General features: G+C 38.0%; 1 long non-coding RNA gene across 1 annotated transcript in view; it reads right to left on the bottom strand.

The window, feature by feature from the left end:
- LOC137843178 (uncharacterized) overlaps positions 1 to 16,983 on the bottom strand; it is a 66,587-nt gene extending 49,604 nt beyond the window's left edge. Inside the window, exons 1-2 of the long non-coding RNA XR_011089395.1 lie at positions 14,820 to 16,983; positions 14,046 to 14,147 (exon numbers count right to left, since the gene is read on the bottom strand). This is a non-coding gene — a long non-coding RNA (uncharacterized lncRNA). The remainder of the gene's footprint in view (positions 1 to 14,045; positions 14,148 to 14,819) is intronic.
- Positions 16,984 to 17,735: the final 752 nt, after the last annotated feature.

The following is a 17,735-nucleotide window of genomic DNA, read 5'->3' as shown; positions in this document are numbered from 1 at the left end:
CCCATCCTTTTGCATAGGCCAGAAAAATGACTAGAAATTATCATCAGTGATTTCTGATGATCTTATGCTTGCCTGGATTTTCTATCTTGGATTTATGAGTACAGTTATTAAAATTCTGTGCAACAACATCGGCTATGCTCACTAAAGAGAAGAATCGACAACTGCAACATACTGCTAGAGAAAAAGCATCTATTTTCTCCATCTCTTTATATTTTCAAATAAAGAACTGATATCCCTATATTGATATCCCTTGAAAGCCCACTTAGCCAAACCCAAAGCAGTATCCCAAGGTTGATCAAGAGCATTTATTATACAGTCTATGACATAAAAAAAAAAAAATCAGAATGCCTTCAGTACTTAAAATTGTGTAAATCCACAAGGCCCCAGACGCTTTATATAAAACCAGAAAAATTATCCTCTGCTTTGGGAAAAGTCTTACACACAGACCTATTTAAACAAATACACACCTCTGCAGGCTTAAGTCCTCTCTCTCCATCCTTTTTGGGATTGGCAAAGTTATTAATGATGGAATTTGTTCATGCTGTGGATTTTTGACTACTACTACTATATTCTAATACATTCTGTTCTGCTATACTCTAACACAACCAGATGCAAAAGAGAGGATATAGAAAAGGGATTAGAGCCACAGTTACAGAACAGGAAAATCATAGAATGGTTTTAGTTGGAAGGGACCTTGAAGATCCAACCCTGTCGCCCAAATCCCATCCAGCCTGGCCCAACCTCAGCTCTCTCAGCCTGTCTTCAGTGGAGAAGGGCCCCAGCCTCTGAGCATCCTCATGGCCTCCCCTGGCCTCGCTCTAAGACCACCTTGGGAGAACACCACTGCTGAGAAGGATCCAGGGAAGCACTCCAATCTGAGCTTCCACTGGGATGCTGTGGAAAAATGGATGAAAGCACTATCTGGATGAATGTAGGTATAGAGAAGACAAGGGGAAATTACCCCAGTACTGTAGTTTGAACCCATCAACCTAAGTGTATTACAGGTTTTAATGGTGTTCCTGTTTAAAAGGAACAACAGAGACTTACAGACAGAACCTCACCATTACAAGAGACTTCCAGAACTCAGCCTCTTAAACAAGAAATACCAACAACTAACTTCATCATCAGGTATATGGATCTCCAGGGAAAGAGAATGTCAAATACTATGTACGCTTCTGAATAGCAGTCTGAAAAGAGCTAAATACATACAAATTTGACAGAGTTTAAAAAAAAAAAAAAAAAAAAAAACAAACACACCCTAAACCACCACTTTTTAATAGCAGAGGCAATCCAGTTAAAACAGTGCATTGTCCACAGTTTCCCAATACCTTCAACCATCTTTCTCTCCAGAAAACCAAATATAGCTCCGGCCATTGCGTTTTAGAAGTTAATGGAATCAAGAAGGAATTAACAGTTCACATACACTATTAGGTTGTCCCATTTCCATTATTTTAGGAAACAGAAAAATTGAGAATGTTATTAAATTTTAAGTTTTTTTTTTTAAAGTAGTTCAGATTTGGTAAGCTTCTGCTCTGACCTTATAATCTATTAGCTTTTATCCAATACCACTTAGTCTGACTGTAATGCCTCAATAGCAAATTACAGCATTTTATTTCCTTTGCTTCATTTCCAAGAAAAAAGCAATCGATAAAGTTCAAATCCTAAAAACACATGCTAGACTTGAAGATTCATGATCAAACGTGTCATTACACACTTGTAAGTTTAAACAGGAAATTATTCATTCATCATCTTCCTCTCTGAATACTGGAAGACTTTTGATTCTGAAGGACAGAGATCCCAACCAGCCACAAGTTCAGTACTCCCCCATGCTCCCCTCAAAAAAACTTTTTTTTTTTTTTAATAAAAAAGTGACATTTTTCCATAAAAAGGGATCTATTCAAGATCCTTACTCACTTCTGACTCAAACCTAAATCAAATTTCAAATCGACCAAAAAATAAATAAATAAAAGGAAAACATAGCCCACAAGGGAAACTGTTACTGGAAATTGCATAGCAAATTGATACTCCAAATCTTGGAAAAATTTTATTTACTTCCCCAGCTCTCATACACGCCCATTTAGACGAAGATGCATTTCTTTGCCTCTTGTTATTAAGATTTTTGTTAGCGTACAGCTTTTAATGGAAAATAGGAAGAAAAAGAGACCATTTCTATGTCCTCTGACCATTTGTTGTCATTACAGCTCAGCGTACATTTAATTTTCTTTCATAACTTTCGACAACAAGAATCACTAACAGTATATTAGTGCAAGAAACTTTTATAAAATATTACAATCAAATCAATTGCATTAACACATTTGAACCCTTAAGTTGAACACAGTGGAAAACACAATACTTCTTTATTATATCAGCTGTCTGGTCATATATACATCATCTATAACTAAAACCAAAAGTGTTGAGAGTCCTATTTATCCAGAGTTAGCAAAAGGAATTATCTGACAGTTCAAAATGAAAAACCACTAATAAGCATTAGAGTGTATTGAAAAGTTTAAACAATGCGATTAAGGAAACTTTTGCAATAATAAGGAATGTATGTGATTCTATTTTACCTTGCTAACAAAATTCCTCTGGGATTTCTTATTCTGTTAGACAATAACTAAACTGGAATATTATGTTAAACAATTCTCACATTCTACCTGTATTCAGAATATATTTAAAATTAAGAGATAATGTTCTCTCAGCATACTGCACTTCACTAAAATGTTCGTATTTTCAACCAAATTATTTGCCCAAAGCAATAAACAGAAGGAAAGTCAAAAGGCTCTCACTGGTGCTTTAGCCATTTAGAGCTCTGAAACATGCACTTTACAGACTTCTAAGCCATCTTTTTTAAAGTTTATTTTTAAGAAGTGAAACAAGGAATTCTTTAGAAAGAGACTGCTAAGGGGAAATTTGAGTGAGGGGATACTGTGAAGAGGAGACAGAAAATGGTATGTTTACCATAACTCCTGCTATAAAAGCCAGTAACAAAGAAAGGCGCCCAATGAACTGCTTCAGGTAACAAACACCATTGAAAAGGAAAACTGGGAACCAACTTAAACAGAAAAGCTCAACAAATTTAGGAAGGAAGATGGAAGGGGCAGATACCTGTCCACACAATCCATATCGTAATAGCCCATCACACAGAACTCCTATGCTATTCTCACTGAAAATGAAATAAAATGAATCAAGATCCATCTTGGAATTATGTGCAGATAAGAAAGCACAGAATCTGTCACATATTATTTGTTGTGGTCACCAGTATCAGACCCTATTGAGTAACTGAAACGTTATCAGTATACAGAAATTAAACCAGGTAATTGTCACTGCACTTCAAGGTCTTACAGCAACCCCAGATCATTTCCTTAAAAACCACCATGCTTGATGAATACTGTAATCCCAAATTCCACAGAAATACAGTTTCTTTTTATTTCCATTAAACCCACATTTTAAACTGTATCAACATTCCTTAGCTAATTTTCTTTGTAGCACTGTTTTCAAGTATTCAAGTACTAAATAAAATATACCGAAAGTGCTTTCACCTGGTGCCACAAACTTGGCATTTGCATTGTACAAACAGCAACTTAACTGCATCTGAACAGAGACAACTACTTCCTATGTTTCAAACTGCAATCCTTGAGTTTAAAGTTTTTCATACATTTCTTCAGTACATGTACTGCAATCTGCAAGTCATCTGCACGTATTCTGGTCACACAGCTTGCAACTTACTATTCACTAGCCAATAAATCCAGACACTAATACTTTCCATCTGAGTGTAAGGCTCTAGTAAGTTAACATTTCCAAAGCATGATGAAATTTTCAAACAGGTCAAAGGACACACAGACACGAATAATATTTGCAAACATCCAAAACATTAAAATTATTAGCTGGTACTATTTTATACATTTAAGTTTCAGACTTGTATGCATCTGAAATAGCACATGCAGTAGTCCATTTGCTTCCATAGCTACAGTGTAACAACACAGATCCATAAAATACATCCAAATCTAGGTCTTTGTTTTGCTCAGATTTTAAACTATATTTAAACCCAGCCACAAGGAGGTCAAAGTCACAGTTAAGTATAGCTGCTGCTTATGTCAAGTATACTGTCACACGAACATATGAGGATGTACACTTACTCATTTCAAATTCATTTCAAATAAAAGAGACAGAGTAAAATATCTGATGCCCTCCTTTACACTGTCTCTGCTTTAATCACATCTCAGCCCACACTGTTTTTCTTCAAACCATTCCTGGATTCATTACTTTTCAAATATAATCAATGGGAGAAATGAGATGACAAAAGCATGTGTCATGACTGCTTGGTTTAGAAAACAGTTTTCCAAATCTTGACAGTTCATGTTTCCAAGCAAGACTAAAAATCCTAAGAATTCATAACTGTTGTTCCTAACATTGTTGTGCGTGTGCATAAGTTTTATTGGTTAGGTCATGCAAATAGGCATAAAGAACCTCATGCTCTGTTCTTAGATTTTCAGAAAAGGAACTGAAAAACTCAGGGTAAGCACTGAGCTTCACAAGTGGGACCTATCAGTCTCATTCCCAAACGCTCTATTTAGTTGCCAGTCAACTTTGAGGGACATCTGAATTCTCTAAGTTTCCACAAGGCAAATTTCTAAGGCACTTTAATTTCTGCCTCTGGACACAGAGCCATCTAAACCTTAACAGCTGGCACTTCAGCTCTACCGAACTTCAATGAACAGCAGCCTTCTGCCCATTTCCCCTGCAACAGCTAAGCTTGTAGACAGTCACTAGAACAGTGGTCTCCAAGGGGAGTGCAAGAACGTATATTTATACCATTAATACATAAAATACAATTAAAAAAAAATCATTTTTCCTTTTTAATTTCTATTTTTGCCTAGACTTCATAATGCACATTGTATTTTAGTGCAGTAGTACATGCATATATTTCATAAACACACATATTGGGGGGTGCTCAATTTTCTTTTCACTGATAGGTATGCACCATGAAAAAAGTTTGGAGACTGGTGCACTAGAGCAAGCTACGAACTATCAAACTGCATCTCTCAAAGATGGCGAAGATAAAGTGGCAGATGCAGTCCTGCCTTATGAGTAACAATAAAAAGTTTAGCAATGAGAGCCCCAGCATGAGAGACAGTACACTCAAATTTAAGTACATTCTGCCTGCCTACTAGGAGCAGGGCTTTAAACCCAAACCTCCACATTCTCAGGAGCCTGAGAATAGTCTGAAAATAGTCTGCCCTGGTGATATCCAGAGGTCAGGTATCAGAATCATTAGCAAAAAGAAATCCTAAACCCATTGTTTATCTTAAGACCATTTTTTCATGACTGAAATCAGTGTATTATGTTGTACAGTAAAACACAACATGGGCACTAAGATGCTGAAACAACAGCCTACTGTGCAACGTAGCAGGTTGGGTTTGGGCTTTCCACAGGCTTTGGCTTCTCTTTTCTTGAGGCCTTTGCTTGCATTTAACCTCAAATTTTGCTCTCTTTATAAACAGCTATAGGGCTAAGAACCCACAAGACAGTTAAGAACAAAGAAACTTGAACACTACTCAATTCAACAGGCTTTTAGGTACTCTGATAAAGAATCTGCAATGTTACGAGGTGACCAAAGAACACCACCTTTATCGTTACAGAAGTGGAGTTATGTGGCAGTCACATTAATCAAAGGTGCTGAACCAATCAGGAATAGAAAATGAGCAAGACGTACCAAATTTTTAGTAACAGGCTAACATAATAATTCCTGTGCTGTCACTCTAATTATGGAGAGAGCACTAGAAGAATAGCCTTTCTAGTAGTGTCTTTCCTAGGCTAATAGGAAAACATCCTCCTAATGTTGAAAAGGAACATCCTGCCCCATCCAAACCAGAGGAATATTTTACAAAACAAGATGTCAGAGTCACAGCAGTTCCATAAGGACATTTTCTTATTCCCCTGAGAAATGAGGCTGGTAATAATGATAATAATTTTTATTATCATAACAACAACATTTCATACCGAATAAGCTGGAATGTTTTGTGCCCTCACAGAAATTCACCAAACCTGATAGTCTTAATGTTTGACTCTGAATATGTCTGTCATGAAACAAGCGCGAGCCTTCAGCAGCCGTGGCTGCCTGATTAGTCTCACAGTCACTCCAACGAGCTATCAGCTTCTCAGCGTGAAGTTCTACTGCATCACTGCTCCAAGCCTTTAGGCAAAGGATTCTAATAATGAGTCACAGTGCCGTGACTGAGGCCACACTTCTGCTCTGGTGAGCTGCTTGCTGAGAGGGACTGCATGCTCCCTCATTATCATTTTATAAGTTTTTTTTCCTTTCCTTTTTTTTTTTTTTTTTTATTTGTTCTTTTGTATTCCTTTTCCTTCCTCCAAATGCTTGGTGCGTTTCAGTCAGAGTGCTTAGTGCTTCCACCAGGGCAGAAGCCATATGCTCGCATTTAATAACCTTATGGTATGAGGTAGTCATAAAATTTATGATAAGGCAGAGTATTATGTAGAAGAATCAGATATGGTAAGATACAGTCTTATATCAAATCCTAATAAAGAGGCATAGTCATCTGCATTCCAACCAACAGAGATTGCAGGGGAAAATACCTTACACATTTCTCTTTCATTTATGATCCTACGCAGAATTAATAAGAAGAAAGAAGAACAAAAATGGTGACTCACTTATTAAGTTCCATCCTACTCTCATGCACCACTGGGAAGGCCAATTCTGGGAAACTGATGAACGTTACTGAAGCCAAGAAGCAGTCGCATCAGTTACATCTTAAACGTGCACAAGAACAGTACTAATTTGCCAGCTACTAATCACCCAGCAGCACCCAATTCAACAAACATGCTGAACAAACTTGCTGCCAGACTGGCGCTTTTTCCTGCTTGTATGCCACTCCAACAGAATGCCCCAGTGTTTTGAGACATATGCAGATAAGATGCAATGTCATGTAGGTGTTACTACTACTACTCTTCCTTGTTCATCCTTTGTGTAGCTAGAAATCTTTTGCTGGCAAACTTTATTATTATTTTTTTGTAGAAAAAAACCATGATACATGATAATAAAAACAGAAGATTTAGAACATGCACATATAGTTCTGTTAAACTGAATCTCCAAAAGATACAGAGAAACACAGAAGTGATTCCTGAGCAGATGGAAGATGGTTAGTGTGATGATGTCAGGAAAAGTTGAAGCTGCTTTACAGATTACCCACCTGTATGTGTAAAACTAGACAAACAATCCTCTACAGAGCTAGTTTCTTATATAAATCGTATTAATACAATAGCAGAAAATAAAAAAAAAAACCTCCAGTGAGTAAAAGATGGAAAATTTTGTGACAAATTTTATAAAATGAATTACATGCAGTAGGTTCTGTACAGGATTAGAATAAACCTGAAACGCAAACTGACTGACTGCAAAGACCCCATAAAGGCACATCTGCTCTGATCCATTACAGAGACAAGTATCCTTGCAAAGTATACCTGCCACTAATCTGGAAATAATTAAATAAAGCAAGAGGAGGTCTGCAAATTCACCTCCAGTTTTAACTTTATAAAAAAATGTTAAAGCCAAGTTTGCAGCACTGTACAAGTAGAATATTTATATACAGTATCTTCTTTTGATCATTTGCAAAAGAATACTTAACTCCCTTACAAGAATGGCAAATGATACGAGTCTTCAGCTCACATTTTTGTTGGCTTGCAAGCTAAGCAGAAAAAAAAATAAAGGAGGGCACGCATTAGATCTTGCATAGTTTCTTACACAGACTCTATCAGCAGTGCTACTGGAAAGAATAAGAAATGAGAAAGGAAAGAGTTAAAAATAAAAAAGATGAAGACAGCAATGATCTTAAAAGAGCAGTATTTTTATGTAATCGGAGAAGAACAGCACTATGGAAACACTGAGTATGACAGCACAACCTTATATCTACTATAATTTTACATGATTGGAAACCTCAAGTGTTCCAATCATGCCTCTTTCCTTGGGATATAGCTACCTTCAAATCAATCAAGCTTACTTAAGCTGACTTTTAACAGCCTAGTTCATATGGATCTTAGCATGTTCCAAACAGCTGAATATTTTCTCCAGTTCTCTAGCATGTACTGCAACTCCATTCTGCTGTCACAATGTCAGCAGCGTCCAAGTGAACTGAAGATTGCTCGGGTGTATTCCCATAAACTGCAGTCACACAAGCCATTAAACCGTAGCTATACCTGTACCCATGGTATTTCCCTTTTTTCTTCACTTAGATAGCAAACATTATTTCACACTAGCAGCATATGGCAGCAGGCTAAAGGGAGCAAGCTCCACAAACAGAAAATGTAAGAAAACAAAATTAAATGTGTGAGGGGAAAAAAAACTTGAAACAAGGACATTCACAATTTCTGAGGCTGTGAAAAAGTCAATCAATGCTCACTGTGTGCCTATCCTACACTGGTGTTAGGAGATTCCTGTCCTCAGTATATCTCACGTTATCCACATAGTATTAAAAGGAAGAAATAAAGCAAACACGATTAACTTTGTAAGCTTTCCACCCCACACTGTGAGAGCATGTTGGTCTGCAAGGTCCAAAGCTGGACCATAAAATTCAGCGCTTCGTTTGAATTCACATTGTCTTTATAATATTTTCAATTAAGTCCGAGAAAAGGATATGCTTGTATTTGGCACTGACGTTTTCAACAAGTATTATTAAAAAAGGCGCTATCAGGAAAATAGAATGCAATCTAAGAAAAAAAAAAAAAATCAACTTTTGACTGAAGGACTCTAACACAGTCATTTAAGTGAAAATCACCTTTCTGTTGACTTGAAAACACATCTTCCAAACAAGACTCCCCCCCAGCAAATTTTCCATTTGGTTACTTACGAATAATTTCACATTCTCTTCAAACATGACCGTTTCACAGTCACTACTTCTGGTGACGTATCCTTCATACGAAGAAGGATGTTCCATCAATAGAACCTAATCCTTCTCTTACTCCTCAAGTTTTCTGACTTTGTTTATAACAAACAGTTCAGATGGCCTGGCACCACGCAATTCTGAAAGTCCAAACAACTTCAGGCTTCAAAGCTTTTGAAAAATGTTGCCAAGCCATCTACTTAGTTGGAAATACACAGAATTTTCAAGACTGCCTAATTTAAATAAATTCACATAATGTAATAAAGTGAAATGTAGACTTCTTGTCTACATTCCTAACACCAGAAAGGGGGGGGTGTCTTTTAGTGTTTTTGTCTGTTTGTTTCTCATTAAATGAACTGACCATTTATCCTCATCCTACTATTTGAGAAGCTGTGTGGCCTAATTGCACTGCATTTCTCTTATATTTAACTTTTTGACCCTAAGAGAGTTCTGCAGCACAATTCTCTGTAAAACTGTAGTTAACTTATTCAATAATAAATTCATGTATTCTTTAAGACTGATGTGCTGTGAGCCATTACAGCCTAAGCTAAGTTGACAGACTCTATTAAAGCGCAGTACTGTCATGGAAATTGTGATCTTAACACAAGTGCATGTGACGGATACCAATTACTTTGCTCTTTTCCATAAAAAGTCTGCATGACATGGGAGTTATTATGAATGACTGATAAGATCACTGAATGCTTTACATCATGATTTTCAAACATGATTCATCCTTAATCATGGAGTAAGCATAACTGCTTATCTATAACATTATGACCTGCTGTAAGCAGTAGAAGCAGATTAAGCTAGTCACCTCCTAACCAAAGTTACTATCCCAATGTGTTAATTATCGCCACTTAAGGAAACCAGCACCTTTCTTCATGACAGAAGGATGCTTAATAATCTTAACATCTGCCCTTCAGAAGCATCAACTTATTAGACAAGAGATTCTTTCCAGAAAGCAATTATTTTAATCAATGCTAAATCATATAAGTCATCATCTCTTAACGACTGTCTTTAAAAGCAATTAGCTACACAGTTGTTTCTAAACACCGTAAGATCAGTGCTGCAGTCAGAAGCACTGCTTGTTCAGTATGCCACTTAATGAGAAAACACCGGTTTCAGTAATTCTGAAAGGGAAAAAGTGATATAATGACTTTTAGAAACACAGGGAACGCTGCAAAAATTAAACCGCTTCATTACAATTCAGAAAACAGTAGATCCTTCTACCTCTCTGTACTTAAATAGATCAGATACCAAGGTCACGTTCTATGTGGACTTACTTGTGAATAAAAATAGGTGCCAGCTGATCAACAAACACTTGACTTGCTCTTTCCAGTGCTAAGCAGTTATATCTGATCACACAAATGAAGGACTTCAAAAAACAAAATTTTTAATTTTCCTACGTATAAACTGAAAGCCTCAGAAAGTTTTTACTCTACACCACTGATTGATCATTTCTTTAGATTTGGTTTTCTTAAGCTATTGTATAGTATCAACTGTATGAATTACAAGAAGTTATAGTGACAAATCTGGTTAAAGGCCTGACTTGTAACAATTTGGGTACTCAAAAATGCATTGGAATAAGAATGCACAAGGTCAGCCATTTTACACATCCCACGAAGTTGGATTCAGGGAGTCACTGTTTAGAATCTCAGCCATAAGCATCACATATAACTGTAAGAGCAACCCAATGCATGCTTCAAAATGCAAATACCAGAAAAAAAAAAAAAAAGATCACAGTTTTTACCAAATTACATAAAATTAAAAACTTACATAATAAATCAGAGCATGGCTGTGACATGGCACTTAACTACAAATACTGTCCCCCTAAAACAGTGTCATGAGCAGTCATTAATACTCAGGAAACTCTTATGTTGTAAAAATGATTAAAATAGACAAAATGAACATATGATTAGTGTTTTATTGGGGGGGGATTTATTTTTTTAAACATCAATACTCATAAACTAAAGAGATTTTTGCATTGTGGCTCTCCTTATATCAAGAGTCTGAAAGAGTTACTCATCTGTGAATTAATTCACAACAGTCCCCTTAAAGATAATCCTCTACATGAGTTTCCTCTGAAGACTTACTTCATCTAAATAAAAGTTTTCAAGTTGAAGGCAGAAGTCTTTTGAAAAGAAAAAGTAAGAATAAGACAGTCGTGATAAATTACAAATGCTGCAAGAACACTCCCTCAGTATGTTTAGCCCACACCCACTTCTGGCTACAGTCAAAAGGTTTTTCAAGAGGTTTTTAAACTAAGCAAAATTCCTATAGAATTAAGTAGAAGGGAAAATACTACTACAGCTGTGGCCACAAGGGAATTTTTCTTCCCACGATAAATTAACAGTTTTTTTGATTTCATGAAAAATGTACTAGATAATATTTTCAGTGCTTCCCAACACGTTAGTACTTATTCTCCTCCAGCACAGCAGCAGAAGACATCACCTCACAGTTGTTCACAGCAGGTTTTCAGTCATATAGTCCTCCCTACCCGACATTTTTGCTCATAAACACGTTGTGAATATGTAAACATTTAAAAACTGTGACGATTTAAAAACTTTCTCTTGCAGCTCTGCTAGACTCTTTGGGTAATGAGTTCTTTATAAGAGAACAAGACAGCCATCTAGAGGGCAAAAAAGGCAGACCCTTAAATCACAAGGGAACACTGAACAATCAATTCACTGCAAACACCAGGTAGTTCATTTTTACTTGGTATTTCACCCTGACTACCGGAATAATCCAGAAACCAAAAAGTGACAATTTTCTCCTCTTAGGATGATAATTTCTACATAAAGCACAGATTTTTATAAAAGCAGACTGTTTACTACTATGTAACACACAATTCTAAAAAATCAGTATCACAGGTATGTAATTAGGGACGAAGATGTCACTGCTACTTAGCTCCTTAACTATATTACAGTATTCAGCATTTCCTTCTTCTTCAGTACAGGTTCTGGCGCAGAGCAAAATGCAACACAAAGCAGCAGCTAAACCAGCAGCGAGCTTTCTTGCTCCATGATCATAAAACAGCATTTATGGCCATTATGCCTTAAGCAGCTCATTACTGATAAATTCTACAAACCATCACCGTAAGTCATAGGAGGGGGGAGTTCCAAGTTGAAACAGTTTTTTGGTGTTTCTTTGGTGGTTTTTTTTTTGGTATATTAGAGAAATAGATATACTTGGAGATTATAGTCCCCCTGTGAAAGGATTCTGGCTAATTCTTACTGTTTACTCAGATCAGTTCCTGACAGTGGGAAAGTTTAACGCAGCTGTTAGCACAGCTGATTTGGAACAGGTGTTACAAATGAAAAATGCATAGGAATACAGAATTATTATTTGAAAAGTAGAGAAAAAATCTTTCTAGAGTTTTGATTTGGATCTAGAGACCAGGGTGGAGAAAGGTGCATAGTGAAATAATCGGCAGTGCTCTTGGCTCTATCCAGACCAGTCTCCCTTTTTTTTTTTGTCTCATTTTCTGTTCTAACAGATCTAACTGTTCAGAACACTGCATGTCCGCTGTGACTACTGCAGGCTGTCTTTTAAGCCTACTGCAAGTACCTGCCATATTTTTCACTGCATAGAGACCAATGTATACAAAATTCTCTCACTTCTCTTGCCGTTTCCACAATATGGAATACAGCTATTGAGTTGTCATTTAGGAACTGAGGGCAGAGGGAGAGGTATTCATCATACCGTATACTGATCCTGGGAACATCTACAGAGGGCTTGTTCTTGCTGAAGTATCTCTTCCCCTACATTTCTGGAGATTTCACACCATCCCTTTGTTTCATTTCTGACACGAAATGCGGATGGCCTGCTTACTGACACCAGCAAGAAATAATCTTTGAATTAAATCCAAAAGTGCTTTTATAAAACTTCTTTTCACTTGCCTTCTAATGATGACCTCTTCCCTAATTTTGCGATGGTTTCAACTCGCTTTTCGATCATTGGTACAGCTATAAAAAGCGAAACACCTCCTTCCTAACCCCATTATGATGAAAGCTTTGAATTTTATTATTCATTTTTAATAGGAAGAAGCTAAACTCCCTCAGGAACCATAAAAGGTAGGGGTTTTATCTCTCAGAAAGTGAAAGGTTGCTACAGAGTCATGCCTTCAGCAGACAATCTGATAAAGGGTATACCTTGTACTCAGGATGACAAGAGAAAGAGAGGCGGCCCATTATTATTTTTAGTTCAGAAAAATATATATATATTTAAAGAGGACTGTTTTAGGTATTCTTCTGGTACTTTTTTTTAAATCTCTTATCAGTCTTTGAACAGTATTTTAAAAATCATGTACAATCAATGTAAATTAAAAGCTCAGGCCATCACGCTCTCAAGATAATTGTCTAATGTTTAGGTAATCCTGAACAAAGGTGACACTTCTGTTCATCACTCCTTAGTTCAAAGTTGTAATATAGCCCCTACTCTACACAGTGCCATTTTCCGTAAGACATTAACATCAATATTTGTACCAAATACCACATTAAAAAAAAAAAAAAAAAGGAAAGAAAGATGGCAACTGCACATCAGATCATTTTCTAGGTCAAAAAAAGTCTTGCCTAGCACCTGGCTGATCTTCAAATGGTATTTCAAAACCTGACCAGTGACTGCAGCAGCTCAGAAGATGTCTCTGAACAATGTGCACTATCAGTCTGGGAGCATGTTTTTATCCCAGTGAGTTCCAGCGAACAGGTACATGACACATGACAAAAGTTAGCCCTGACACACTGCGGATCTGAAGTGTGACACATGGTTTAAGCAGCTCACAGAATTTTTGAAGAGTGAACGTGGCTGTTGAGAAGCAAGATTTTTTTCCTCCTTGCTTTCAGTGATAACCAAAATTACCAGTCTCTCAAAAACATGTACAATTATACAGGCTTGTTAATGGAGATGTTTCTTCTTTTCCTTCTCCCTACTGATTTCAGATAAAGAAAAAGCGGTTAGCTGAATGAAAGACATTGAAGGGAAAAAGAAGGGAACAACAACACCACAAACTCCATCCTGGAAAAAAAAAAAAAAAGAAAGAAGCAAGATGTGGACAGCCTGGAACTGCTTCTCCTGTCACGGTAGGAAAGAAAAATATGAAAGAATCAATGGCTACTTACACATATTCCACATCTTAAATGAAGAAGATCCTACCTTCAGATAGCAACATACTTCAGAGGAGTGGGTAACTCATCTCCAGATGATCCCATTATGAAGGCAAAGTGTTAACTGGTTAACTTTAGGTATTTGTAGTTGCTAAAAGTAATTATGAATTATATTAATATATAATTATATTATGCTGTATTAATTCTAGGTCTAGTTTAAAAAGACAAAAAAATTTATATGTTTATCTCCTGAAGCTGAGCTTTTTTCCTGCGTTTTGGAATATTGTCTATTTTGCCTTGACAATAAAATCTCCACAAAAGGAACAATTCAGATTCTTTAGTGGGGACCTTACAAATGCTCTACTCTTCAAATGCCTCAATTGTAACCTCCAGCATTTTTCTCATCTCCTGCTTAAACACAGATTGATTTTAATTGGTTCTTTTCCTTATGAATGGTCCCTGACTGCTTTTCTTCACTTGCCTCACCAGGTGTCTGAAAGGTAAATCAAAATAATTAGTTCTTCTTTACCTAGTTGATTGGTGAAAAAAAATGGCATTATCTAAGGTAAGAAAAGCAGGCAGGGAAACAATATTCTAATATAAAACATACATAAAGGACAGAAACAGACAGCCAGAACAATCTTTCATCCTCCATCACATCCATGAGGCTAGCAAATATGGTCTTATTCCCTGCTAACAAAGACAAATCAGTAGTTCATAAAAGCTAACTAAGAAGCCTCATTTCGTCACTTCATAACAAATACCCGGTACTATTCACTGACTGCAGCCTCAGTTATCCAGAGGACGTGACCCACCATCCTACCTTTGCCATCAATAAAACTGAGAAAGCAGCAAGCAAGTCTTCAGGGAGGCTTTGTAAGCCCTGAACCTGTGTTTTCTGTAACTGGAAAAAATAAAAAATAAACTGTTATAGATTGGTTTGGCTTAGCTTGGACTGATTTATTAATACTATCTGGAGTTGTATTTCTATAGACTTCCGTGTTTATGCTGTAAAAAGGTCAGTAATAAAAATGACAACAGAAAAGATATTAAAGAACCTATTTACGTGCACTAGGTGCTATTACATTCCAAGCTGTAACACTGTTCTGAAGACAATAATCTCTTACAAGAGCAAAGGGAAACAAAACCCGCGTAAGCTCTGTCAGTAAGAAGACCACAAGCTCACACTGGAAGCTGTGCCAAGCACTCCCCTCAAGTGAGAGGCAAGTAACAAGGTACAGCTGTGCACACTAGCTGTCGAATTGAAGCCTGCATCAGTGGACAACTAACAACTGGCTGCTTGGCATGGCCTGTACCTGTGATGTGCAGTGTTTTCACCTAAAAGACAAAATTAGGATGGGGGGGATATTATTTTTTTAAGGAGTATACTTTTACTCAAACCAAGTTTGTCATCAATGAACACGTTTTTGGGATTCCCCCTAGACTCACTGAAGAAATAATACAAAATTAGTACTTGCCTAACAAAAATTGATAAGAACCAATGAATAAAATCATGCCAAGACTCTTCTGTGATACAGCTCTCCCTTCTATTTTTACGAGATCAACTATTTTAACGAGTGCCATTAATGAAGTTGTGCACCTGGAGACAACAGATGCCCACTAGCACCACCTTTACACGCCTTCCAAAGCATACCCAGAAAACGAGCTAGTGTTAATTTAATGTTAATGAAAAATGAGGAAAACAGTAATTCTTTCCTGTTCATGTGTAGGGGACAGGAGTTCAGAAATTAAGACCAGAAAAATTAGATGAAAAGACATACTGAAAATAAGGAAATGTGACAATAGTTTTAAAGCATGGAAAATACACTTGGTGTTTATAATACAAAGGAAAATATCCTAACGTGACTGTTTTGGGGCAAAAAACAACAACAACAACAAAGTTTACTTCTGACAGAAGGACAAAAGCCAAACAAAATAAATATCCAAACAAAATAAATATCCAAACAATATTTTTTACCAAATATTGAGCCAAAAAAACAACACTCCAGCACTGAAAAAAAAAAAACAGACTATCAAAACCACTTCATACAGAACACTTCTCTCAGTTTTGAGGAAAACTGGCCTCAGCTGCTCTTATTTAAAGGTTAACTTAGTCTTCAAGGAAACCTCTAAATACCTCAGAACTCGTCTTACCGTGCAGTGGTGACTGGACATCTGCTCATCCCTTGAAGGTGTGCTTCAGACAGCAAGCGAAGATGGCTTTAGGAAACATTTCTGAAAAACTTCTTGTAGACATGTTACAAGGGTGCCATCTACTGCGAGTAGGTACTCAAAGCTAAGAAGAGCTGTTCAGCACTAAAGAGAACTCAAAGTATTTTATAAACGAGAAAAGCCCGTAGACACACAGGTGCCACACAGTACGTACTCAGACTTAGGAACAGGTCCCAAAGTCCATCACATCCCATACAGCAAAGCCCATATGACAGGTTCTGAGGTTCTAACCTTTCAGCAGGTCAGTGCACACCCACCAGGCGTCGACAATCAGCGCCTGAAGGCTGCTGGGCACAATTTCTCCTCAGGCGATGGGCGCCACCACTTCCCCGCCGCGGGCCATGAGGGGAACGAGCGACAAAATGGCCGCTCCCGCCTCTTCCCTGCGCCAGGGCCTTTAGCACAACTTACCCCCTGCCGACTGGGGCGGTCACCTCAGGAGAAGGCCGGGCCCATCCATGGCTGGTCAGCACTTCAGGTCACTGCTGGTGAGGAAGCCACGGGCGAGGACAGCAGCACCGGAGCTCCCGGGCATCTTCTCGCCTCAGCGTGGGGTGAGGCGGCGGCCAGTCCCGGCCGCACCTCAGGCAGGGGGAGGGCGGGAAGGGCTGAGGGAAAGGGCACTCGTTCTGAGTGACAGGACGACTTCGGACTAAAAGACGAGCTTAAAGTTTTGAACCTCTGCCCGAGGTTGGCCTTGCCCTTGTTATATATGGAGTGGTAATTCATGTCGAGAAGATGGTTGATATTAATAAAGAAGGGGGAGATTTGGGAGTGTGGCCATGGGGGTTGGCAAGCCCCGTGGTTGATAGTAACTCAGACTCTTAACGATGAGGCCATCAGGAATGTAAAAGAGTTTAGACGGAACAAAGAAGGGTGATTCAGGAGACTCCAAGCAGTCTCGGGTTGCTTGTTCTCCAGCCATGAAGGCATGGAAGTTTCTGGGTGTTTGCTGTTGCTGTTATATGCAAAGTTGTTTGACCAATGAAAAGTTGTTTTGAAAAGAACTGTTGTGGGAGAAGGTTATAAGAGGGGAGCCTGCCTTCAAGATAAAAAAGAAAAGCAACACGATGAAGTTATGTCATCAATAAAGAAGGAATGAAAAGGAACAGGCTAGCAGAACGGAGACCAGGACGGGAGCAGGCACATTGATTGCCTCATGAAGATAGGTTCGGCCAAACTCAGCAAACTGCTCAGAGAAGCTTGTACTGAAATGCGCTGCAAATGGGCACTGGAGCTGGGAAGAAGCTCAAGCTGAGAGAAGCGGACCTAGCACACAGCTGCCCCTCGCTGGGGAATCATACGTCCTTAGAACAAAGACTGTCCTGGTAACCTTACAGCTTATTCTCCTTATTAACAATCAGACAGTTTATGATCCTGAAATATGGGACCAAATTGATGTCAAGGTGTGGGACTCTGCAACTAAAAACGACAAGGTTGCAGTGGGATTGCTCGGCACCTGGCAAGCAGTCTCTGAGGCCTTAAAGAGCCCTGTGGGACCACAGTC

The sequence above is a fragment of the Anas acuta genome, chromosome 21, assembly GCF_963932015.1.
Source record: "Anas acuta chromosome 21, bAnaAcu1.1, whole genome shotgun sequence".
Taxonomy (NCBI): domain Eukaryota; kingdom Metazoa; phylum Chordata; class Aves; order Anseriformes; family Anatidae; genus Anas; species Anas acuta.
The sequence above is the reverse complement of the archived record's forward strand: the minus strand, read 5'-3'. Positions and strand labels throughout refer to the sequence as shown.